The sequence below is a fragment of the Leptonychotes weddellii genome, chromosome 6 (assembly GCF_054177405.1).
Source record: "Leptonychotes weddellii isolate Sample4059 chromosome 6, ASM5417740v2, whole genome shotgun sequence".
Taxonomy (NCBI): Eukaryota; Metazoa; Chordata; class Mammalia; order Carnivora; family Phocidae; genus Leptonychotes; species Leptonychotes weddellii.
In genome coordinates this window covers 42,536,611-42,546,390 of record NC_138374.1, presented here as the reverse complement: position 1 = coordinate 42,546,390, position 9,780 = coordinate 42,536,611, and the positions used below count along the sequence as shown (strand labels likewise).

At 56.6% G+C, this 9,780-nt stretch overlaps 1 protein-coding gene across 1 annotated transcript in view; it reads left to right on the top strand.

Annotated features, from left to right (window-relative positions):
- The first annotated feature begins 1,007 nt into the window (after nucleotides 1-1,007).
- The window catches only part of TSPAN14 (tetraspanin 14), a 50,282-nt gene continuing 41,509 nt past the window's right edge, over nucleotides 1,008-9,780 (top strand). Inside the window, exon 1 of the mRNA XM_081824005.1 lies at nucleotides 1,008-1,156. The gene's annotated coding sequence lies outside the window, so the exon portion shown is untranslated. The remainder of the gene's footprint in view (nucleotides 1,157-9,780) is intronic.

Sequence of the window (9,780 nt, the reverse complement as noted above, 5' to 3'; positions counted from 1 at the left end):
TAATAAAAGCAACTGGGAATGGACAGTCTGCATTGCAAGATCTCCTTACATAGGACTCAACCTGTTGGTTGCTCGTACTAGAACGTGGCCCAGTTTTGATAGATGCCACTTTCCTATTGCCCACCTAGCCCTCTTCCACTTGGATGAGTTTAAGAGTCAGAAGTGTGCCTGTGCCTCATTTCAGAGAGGCGGGAGGCGACCACTGAGGTTAGCCTTTCTAATACCAGTACCCAGCCAGCAGCGTGACCACCCCTCTGCAAGCTAGCTATACCTCGAGTCTCCCTCCTTCCTTCCCCGAGAGTGCTCTCAGCCATCTCTCCAGGGCAGATCTTAGGAACAAATTTCAGCAGGAGGTCCAAAGAAAGCTTGGTATTTTTAGCACCAAGACAAGGAGCAGGTCTTTGCTGCCCAGTGTGCAAAGAAATGCAAAATGTTAACTTACTACCTTTCTCTTGAAGCACCCCCCCACCCTTTCTCTCTTTTTTTAAAGTAAGCTCTATGCACAACGGGGGACTGAACTGAAGACCCCCAAGATCAAGAGTCGCTTGCTCTACCGGCTGAGCCAGTCAGGCGCCCCGCCTCCTATTTTCAATACGGCCATTTTTTTTAATCCTGCGCTCACCCCTACCAGTCACCCCCGTACCCCTTGAGATGTGGCCTCCCCTCGGCCCCCACAACTCGGATTTCTCGCAGGCTCGGGGGCCCCGCCGAGTCCTCGTTAAGGCCGTCGGCGCCCGGGCGGCGTACTTCGTCGAGCGCTCGCAGCGGCCTCAAAGTGAGACAAAGAGGCCCCGCCGCCGCTGCGGCGGCAGCGCGGGCGGAAAGACCGGGGGGGCTGGGGGAGGGGCGAGCCGGGGGCGGGAGGGGCGTACCCAGGGCGTGGCCTTCCGGGGGCGGGGCGGGTCCGGAGGCGGGCCCAAGGCGCGCGGGGCGGCACTGCACGGCGCGGAGAAGCGGCGCTTTTTTCTCGGCTGTCCCCGGCGCCGCGCCCCCGGCCCCGCCCCTCAGCGCCCCGCCCCCACCGCTCGGACGGCCCGAGTCGCGCCCTCCCACCCCGCGCCTCCGAACTTGCTCTAACTTCCTCGGCCGAGCCGGGCCGAGCCGCTGCCGCCGCCGCCGCCGCCGCAGTCTCTGCCGCCGTCTCTGCCGCGCCCGGGTGAGTGGAGCGCGGAGCCCCCGCTGGAACGTCGGGCCCTACCCCCCTCATTGTCTGAGGCCGACCCCCCCCAGCACCCTCTGGGGACTAGGACTGCTCCCCAGGTTCGGGCTCGGCCCCTCCGGCTTCCTCGCCTTTGCCCCGGAGGCGGCCCCGCGGGCGGCGCTGGCTTTGTCTGTGTCCAGATCGCTCGCGAGGGGCTGGAGGCCTTGGCCCGGACCCCGCTGAGCCGAACTCTGGCGCCGGGCGGAGTGGGAGCCGCCGTGGGCGACCAGCCTGGCGCTGGGGGTTCTGTCGCCCTCGCCCTGCCCGCGTCCCCGGACGGGTGCGTGCCGGGTCCGCGCGGGGGTGGGAGAGCTCGGGGAGAGAGGGGCCGGACTGCCGCCGCCGCCGCCTGTAGGGGCTCTGCCCCCTGCCCCCGACAGCGAACCCAGGGAGGGGCACTCTTTTCGGCTCGGCCAGGGACCCTCGGCCCCCCAGAGCTCCGGCCAGAGGTAGAGGGTGGTGCAGACTTGGGAGGTCCCTCCCCTCCCCCGCCCCAGGGTGGGTGTGCACCGAGTGGCTCACCCTGGCGGTGCGCCCCACTCTGCCCTGCACGGATTTGGGGTGGCCCGAGTTTGAGTAGGTGGTGACCCAGCTTCTTCGTGCTGATCGTTTGAGGTTGTGCTTGGGAGCAAAGCTCGACTCCTGACCTAACTGGAGCTTCGGTGGAGTTGGGTCTGTGGTTACGGAGTTGGCTAGTCTCGCGCCGCTCCTCTTGCTGGGGAGGGGTGGTGGTGCGGGTGGGTAGGAAGTGTGTGTGCGTGGAGGGGTGGTGGTGCCAGTGGGTAGGAAGTGTGTGTGTGTGTGTGTGTGTGTGTAGGGACTTCAGTCCTGGGACCTCCGAGACACGTGTGGAGTTGCTAGAAGCGGTCCTTGCTGTGGGGAGTCTGGGGAAAGGCGTGGGCCCTGGTACTGGCCTGGCCAATGGCTGCCCGCTGTGATGAGTGCCCTCAGTGGCTGTCCCGCGGTGCTGGTGACTGGGGGCATCAGGGCGTTTTGGGTCGTGAGTGCAGGGCGTTACACAGGAGCCTCTGCTGGTGTGCTCTCTCCAGTGGTCTGCTCTCTAGAGGTCTTCCTACCGGGATAGGGGTTGCTTGGGCTGATAGGAGTGGGTGTAGCTGCCTGCCAAATCCTCAAAAGTAGCCTTCCTCCTACCCTTTGACCTTATGGGGGAAGTTAATGCCTGCTGAGTGCTTGGGCCACCCTTCCCTATTTGTGTCTAGGCTATCAGAGCACTCCCAGCACCGCTATATCCCTTCTACTTTCAACTAGCCCTGGGGTTGGCAGAGGCACCCTTCCTTCCAGGGATCCTCCTGGGCCCTGATGCATCCTCTTCAGTCTTGGCCCCATAGGCCCTTCTAACTCCTCTCTCAGCTGTCTCCAAACTTTGTCCCAGTCTGAGGATCCCTAGTGTCTGGGAGACAGGCCACCAGAGGGATTTTTCCCTCCCCCCTTCCTGCATCATCCTTTGTTGCATCCCACCTTCAGCTGGAGAATTTCTCCATCTCTCCATCTCTGCATTTTCAAACTGCACTGCTTGGAACATCAAATGTGACCTTCAAGTCATTTAACAAAGCATGATTGAGAGTCTGTGGGATACCAGAGGTGCCAGGTGCTGTTTGCAGGCACTGTTCTAGGCTCACGACTCCCTGACTGGCCCGTAGGCCCTGTGTGGTCTTAGAGCCCAGGCTGGACATAGGTAGTAGGTGCTCTCTGGTGTTTTATTGCTCTGCGCTTGATCTCAGCTTAAGTAGCATCATTCAGACAAGCAGGACTCCAAAGCGATTGGTGTTTCTGGAGGTGGCTGCCTTGAGGAAGAAAAGGCATGAAGGAGAAGGGCCTTCAGAGAGTTGGCTGCCCAGGAAAGTTTTCCTCCTTTACCAGCTGGGCAGCTGTCCTAATCTCTGAGGGCAGGTGAGGGTGCCTCCCTTCCCATGTTTGAGAATGGGAGGAAAATCTCATGCCCTGTGTAGGAGGGGAGGGGGCCCTGCCCTGTAGGTCATGGTGATAGTGGAGGCCAGGGAGTTCTGGAAGCCCTGGGTTCTGGAGACATTTCCTGAGGCCTCCCTTGGGTCACTGTGCGCTCAGGGATTTGATGGGTTTTCAGTTTGGCTGAGCCTACAGAGTATCATTGTGCCAGTCCTGGGCAACCTGGCTGGAGTTAACACCTAGTGGAGGTTATGGACAAGTTTACAGCAGCTTTGTGGAAGGTTTAAGAGTGTTGTAACAGTTTATTGAGACGTACTCTTTATGGACGCATACATCAAGCGCGATCCTAGAAGCTTTATTCGCATTAACTCATTTAACCCTTGAACCGACATAGTATGATAGATAATGTATCCGTCCCGTATGACAGAGGAGGACACTATTCTAGAGAGGTCACAGAGTAACTTGGTCCAGGTGTCAATGTGAGCCGCTCTCGTCATTTCAAATTTAGACAGAGCCTTTGTATAAAAGGTGTTTAGGACACTGCACAAGGCTGGCCCACAGTGGAGCTGGTAGGTCCTTCAGTGCAGGATCCTTTGATCCCCTGCTTCTGAGAGCATCTCATCTGTCTGGGCACGCAGCCGGCATCCCTGGCCCCCTGTTGAGGGACTGGTGATGAAGCTTGTTTCCCTTGGGCCAGGGACTGGGAAGCCCAGCACTTCCATGCAGAGAAGATTGGGGAGTGAGTCATGGCCTCTATCTGTCTAGATAGATCAGGGTTTGCTGTGGTAACAATCCCCAAATCTCAGAGGCTTAAAGCAGCAGAAATTTGTTTATTGCTCATACCATATCCATTGCATATCTGCTTTCTGTTGTTCTCACTGCAAACCCATGCTGATTAATTGGAACATTCCCGGACACTTGGACAGAGGGACAGAGAGAGGGATCAGTCTCACCCTGGCTCTTAAGGCTCCCACTCAGAAGCGGCATTTCACTGGCCGAAGAGCCACGTGGCCCTCCTGACACCCTCCTGAGGAAGAGGATTGGGGACATTTGGTCAATAGCACTGAATGCCTCCCATCTGCCTGCCACTGTGTCCTGCCTGTGACTTCTTCCCAAGGCCTGGGTCTGAGTGTCACGTTTCTGTGTCACCAGAAACATGAATCATGAATTGAAGAAACACTGTTGAGGCTAAAGATGAATTGGGGTGCCACATTTGAAGGGCAGAGAGAGGGTGAACGAGACCGTGGGTTTGGGTGGTAGCAGGTAGTCTGCAGAGGCAGCCTGCTCTCTGACCCTGGGCAAGTTACTTGAGTTCCTCGGGTCTTCTTTTGCTCATTCATTCATTCATTCATTCGTGGGCCCAAGGACTTGTGGTGAGTCCCAGGCTGTGGAGGCTTACTCAGCACATGTTCAGCTCCTGCCCCAGTGCTGAGGGCTGTGCACTGGGATTATGATCCCTGTTTCTGTTGCGGGGTCCTGGTGGCCTTTAAAGAGGGATGTTAATGCCGGTGGGGTGGGAAGTGGGCTCCTGCCCCCCATCACTGCCCTGGCACGTCAGCCCTGATGTTCTGGACTCCCCCTTGCTTTACCTGTATGTGGCTGGTAGGGGCAGCCACCTTTTCTAGAAGGGGGAGCAGGTAGAGGTACCCCTATAGGCCTTGCCCTTCCTCTTCCATTTCGGAGACTCTCGGGCTGAGCTTGTAGGCCTGTAGGAAAGGTAGCAAGGTCCTCAAAAGCTGGAGAACAAGCTTGATTGAGTGTGGGGCTGGGATGGTTGTCTGGCCTGTAGAAGGGGGGAGAACCCCTCTGTTAATTGCATTTTTCCACTTGAGCCCCCCCTTGTGGCATGTTAAAGAGCCAGCCATGCTATGGAACTTGGCTTTTGTGCTTTGTCACCTGCTTGGTCTCTGGTGACTTCCAGAAGGGCCAGGAAACACTATTGGAGGTGATGAGACTCCAGGTGCTTCTGTCCTGGTTTAACGTACTTCTTAGTCCTAATTCCTCCTTTTTCGGGGACTTTCTGCTTTCCCATCTGGAATAGAGGGAGAGATCGTGGGGGTTTACAGCAGTGGCCTCACTCTTGGCTGGTCATCAGAGTTCCTGGGGTACTGTGTAGACTAGTGCTTTGTGAATCTTTGGCCTAGATGGGTGCCAGTGTTCCTGGTTTGTCTTACCTTCCGTTATAGCAGTGTCCTCTCCGAATCAGTGTGGAGTATTCATAATGTCCATGTCCATGTCCATTTTCTACCTAACAGCATATTTTTTGGTTCAGACAAGGGCAGGTACGTGTGTTGGAACAGCACAGACCCTGGCTGGGTGGTGGAAAGTGTTCAGTGCCTCTGTCAGGCATGAAGACAAATAACATTGTCCGGCTTGTAGGGTGGACAGTGGGGGAGGCCAGCTTTTAGGTTGTGTCTCCTTTCTAGCCTGAGTGACCTGGACAAGGCTTTGATTTTTTTTTTTTCCCCCCTCCTGGACTTGATTTTCTCATCTGTAATAAGAGAAGAATCTGCCCTTCCTGTCTCTCATGGGGTCACTGTGAAACGCAGGTACACACTTCACGTCCGAGAAGCAGGAGCTGAGCCCTGGAGTTAGGCCTGACGCTCTGGTTTGGGACTGCCGCCATCACATTGACAGTTCTCAGCGAAGTGTTCACCGGCAGCTGATTCTGGGAACCCCACTTTCTCCACTCCTGGGCTTGGTGGGGTGGGGTGGGGCTGGGCCAGGCTCTGCTGTGCGGCAGTTTTTCTCTTGGAGGCCTGGTCAGCTGAGCTTCAGTGGGCCTGGGCAGGGTGGGGTTAAACCCTTCACTTCTCAAGGTCTGTTCTGCCTCCCTTGCTGAGCAGCCAGGGAGAAGGCTTAGAGTCCTGGTGTCCATCAGCGGGATAACGGGAGGGACTGGCTCCTCTCTTGCTGGACTCTGCCAGCTGCACTGTGGGGCCCAGAGCCATGGCAGCTGGCTCTAAAGTGGCCTCTGGGATCCTGGATAAGAGGTGAGCCCCTGGTGCTCCCTGAGACTGTGTGTTCCCTGGAATTTGGGAGAGCCGAGGCTGGGTTTTCCTGCACGGCTAAGGTTTAGGGAGAGGCAGGCCGGGACAAGGGGCTGGGCAGGGCTGGAGCCTGAGGAGCGGTTTGAGGACCTCTCTGGGTTTTCCCTGATGACTCGTACCAGCTGCTGGGACCTGTGCTGAGCTACTCTGCAGGGCCTGGAGAGCTTTTAAAAAAGAGGCTTTGAGGAGTTCCTAGTCCTGACACCTAGGAGAGAGTTGCTCGCAGCTGCTGGAATTAAATGAGGGTCCCCTGAATCTCTTTCATCTACACCTGGAGGTCTGAGCTATGAGCCCGGGAGGGCCAAGGGCCACAGCGTGTCGCAGGACGCGCCGCCCCAAGGCAGGGTCTTGGGCTCCCAGCCTTAGAGGCCCTTCGGGGTGCCTGAGGTGAGCCGGGCTTACCAGAAAATGGCATGAAGGAAAAGAGCCACCTCATGTTCAGATTTGGGTCTCCTGAGGAGGGGTGACTGGGCCCCACACACCCACTGCAGCGGTTCACGCCACCGTGTGACTTCCAGCAGCAGGAGTGTCAGGATCTCCCGTCTGTGGCGCCCTTACTGATGCTCAGGACTCTCCTCAGCCTGTGCCTCTGGCCACTGTCACCAGCCGCTCTAGGGAGAGGCTCTGGTTGCCTGCTGAGTGGCTGTTGTCGTGAAGAGACCTCCCTCGTGTCTGGCCAGCCTGCAGATTGGTTGTCTTAGTTCAGCCCTTTACCCCGGGGCCAGGCAGATGGCTCTGTCCCTGGACCTCGGTGGGGGAGGCCAGCCCCAGCCCCAGACCAAGTGGTTCCCACATTTTGGGTCCAGGAGGACTTGGAGCTCCGTGTTGTTAAAGAAATTATTATTCAGACACTTGTTAAAGCAGTAAAGCCGACATTCTGTAGGGCTATTGCAATAGATAGAAGGACTTCTGCTCTGGGGTTTTGCAGTAGGGAAGAGAGATTGGGCTCAACCTCAAATGCAGCCTGGAAAAGGGGAGATTAATAGCCAAGGAGCAGAATGGAGGGGGTTGGTGGATGGAAAATCTCTCAGAGGGTAGGGTAATCCTTCGCTGACAGACCTCAGGATTCTGTCGAAGGTAGGCCAGGGTGATCCGCTGTTACCCGAGGGTTGTTGGAAGATGAGCTGCTGGTCAGACACGGAGGGTGAGGGATTCTGGCCAAATGGACTCAGCAGGATTCTTGCTGAAACTGGACTCTGCGAGGACGGAGATGGAAGCCCAAGGTCAGGCCTGGCTGAGCAGAGGGCTCCGAAGAGCCTGATTAAGTCTGGTCAAGGAGAGATGGTCTGTCAGGGTTCTGAGGCTTACAGCAGCCTGCATTCAGCCTTGCTCCTGGTTCTCGCACTGGCCTGAGCTCGTCCCTGTTCACACTTGTTTCTCAGGAGTGGTGGCTCTCCCCTTTACCAGAAACCTGGGTCCTCATCTTTTAGCATCTCCTGGCTTCTTATTCTCGGCCTGTTGGACTGCCCCTCAGCACCCAGGAAATAGTGTAGACCCGGGGCCTGGGTTCCCTGCAGCTCCCCACCCCTAGCCTCCTGTCGCCAGATCTGTTGGGTGCCAGACCACAGCCCCTTGACGCTGGACGACCCTCCCTGTTTGACCCTCGTTCCTTGGCTTCTGTACCTTGTATTTCTTGTTCTCTCCATCCTGGGCAAACCAGTCCGACAACTTTGTGGATCACCCTCCTCCTAGGGACTGGACTGCCTCACTTGTCTGAGCCAAGCCCAGGGAGGTGCTGTGTGTGTGTGTGGGGGTCTCCTTCCCCTGCCTGGACCATGTACTCCGGGGCCTTCTGGTGGGAGCCCCCTAGCCTCCTTCCCCTGTTTAAGGCCTTCCCATACGTGCATCCAGCGAACCACGTGTGATGCTCCTTGTTGGCGCTCTGCCCGTCCTCTCTACTTGGTCAGTCCCCACTGATGACCTTGTTTGGTGTGTCTTCTACTCCTGGGGCAGCTCCTGTCTCGACAGCCAACTTTTTGGGAAGGAGGCCACCTGCTGTTGTGAGAAGGAAGGATGTGTGAAGAGAATGTGTTGGCTGTGGCTTGGGGGCCTTCCTCACTCCTGAAGCCTCCAGGCCAGAAGCTGGCTCTGTGCCCTCATCCTGCCTGCCACAGTCACTGCTGCCTGTCTCCTAGGTACTTCCTGTGAAATACATGTAATGGCGTAAGCATAGACACATTTTGAAGGGGCATGTTGACAGGGGAGTGGGGTGGTGGTAGTGGCGGGTTTTTCATTGCCCAGGGAGCAAAGAGGGACGGAGTGGCTTGTACTGGGTGCAAGGGTGGCTCGGGGCCCCTCTGGGTTCGGGGAGCCCTGAACTGCTCTCTTGTGGGAAGACAGATGAGGTTGTGGGGCAGGTGCCAGCCGAGGTGCCACAGGATTTGGTGTGTTGAGGATCAGTGCTTACGTGGGGGTGAGGGCCTTGCCCACTCATGCAGGAAGATAGCTGGAGAGGAGCCGGTCTTGGTCTGATGGAGGGTTCTAGGATTCTGGGCAAGAGCCGCCGAGGGGTTGCACTGGGCCCACTGCGAGGGGCAGGGACTTGCTTCCCAGCAGCTGAGGTTTGAGGGCTCCAAGTGCCAGCCTGATTCTGCTTGTTGTGAAGTCTCATTTGTGCTCTTTAATTGGGGGGCTACGAGTTGAACATTGAGCAGTCATCAGAGAGCATCTTATGGCCTAGGGGAGCCAAACATACACTCCCCCTCTTTCTAGCCTTCTTTCCCTGTGGCCTGGGCAATCTGTGAGCTTGAGGTCATTAGGAGATCTTCGCTGGGGTGGCCTGGGGGTGGTGGCAATAAGTGGGGGCCTATTTCTGCGAGGTAGGAAGAGCTCCATTCATGAACCACTCCCTGCTTTCCAAATGGTCTCACCCAAACTGTCTGGCCAGTCCTGGTTTGTAATAGGCATTGTGTCATACCCTTCAGAAGCAGGAGAGACTGGGATGGTTATTATATTGCTCCTTAGGGGGAAAATCACTTGGAGGAAATACATCAGTGCTTCTGAGTGCAGAGCGTTTATTGACATGCAGTTAAGGGAGGCTTTTAAACAACATATGTGTATCCCTTTAGTAAGGAATAAATACACAGACCCATCACCCGTCTCACTGACTCCATTTTGCAGTTCCCATTTCCCAAAAGGTATATACATGGGGTTTAGTGGCTAAGGGATTGGGGTTTTTGAGCTGGGATTTTGGAGAAACTGTTTTTAGCCTATACTTGGAGTTGGGCCAGGCCCAGAAATCTGTTGAAATAGCTTTCTTTAGCTGCTAAAATTGGGATGGGTTCATTCTACTAGGATCTTGAGCCTCACCAATGGCTGGGGAGGGCCCTGCGAAGGGTCCCTGCTGGAGGCCTGGGCTGCCTGAGGCTCAGCCTCCCCCATGCCTGCGCACATTGCCTAAAGCTTGGGGTCTGCCAGTCTCACCACGGAGTAGACCTGCCCCCAGGGGGTCCTTCTTGTGGGATCACTTCAAGTTTCCTTTCTGCCTTTGGCAGAATCTGCTCTTGGTCTTCCTGGGAAAACTTCTATTTTGGGACCTGGGGAGGAGCTGTGAGCAGGGAGCTCTCTGAGTTGGTACTCTTTCTTGGTGACAGAAGCTGGCAC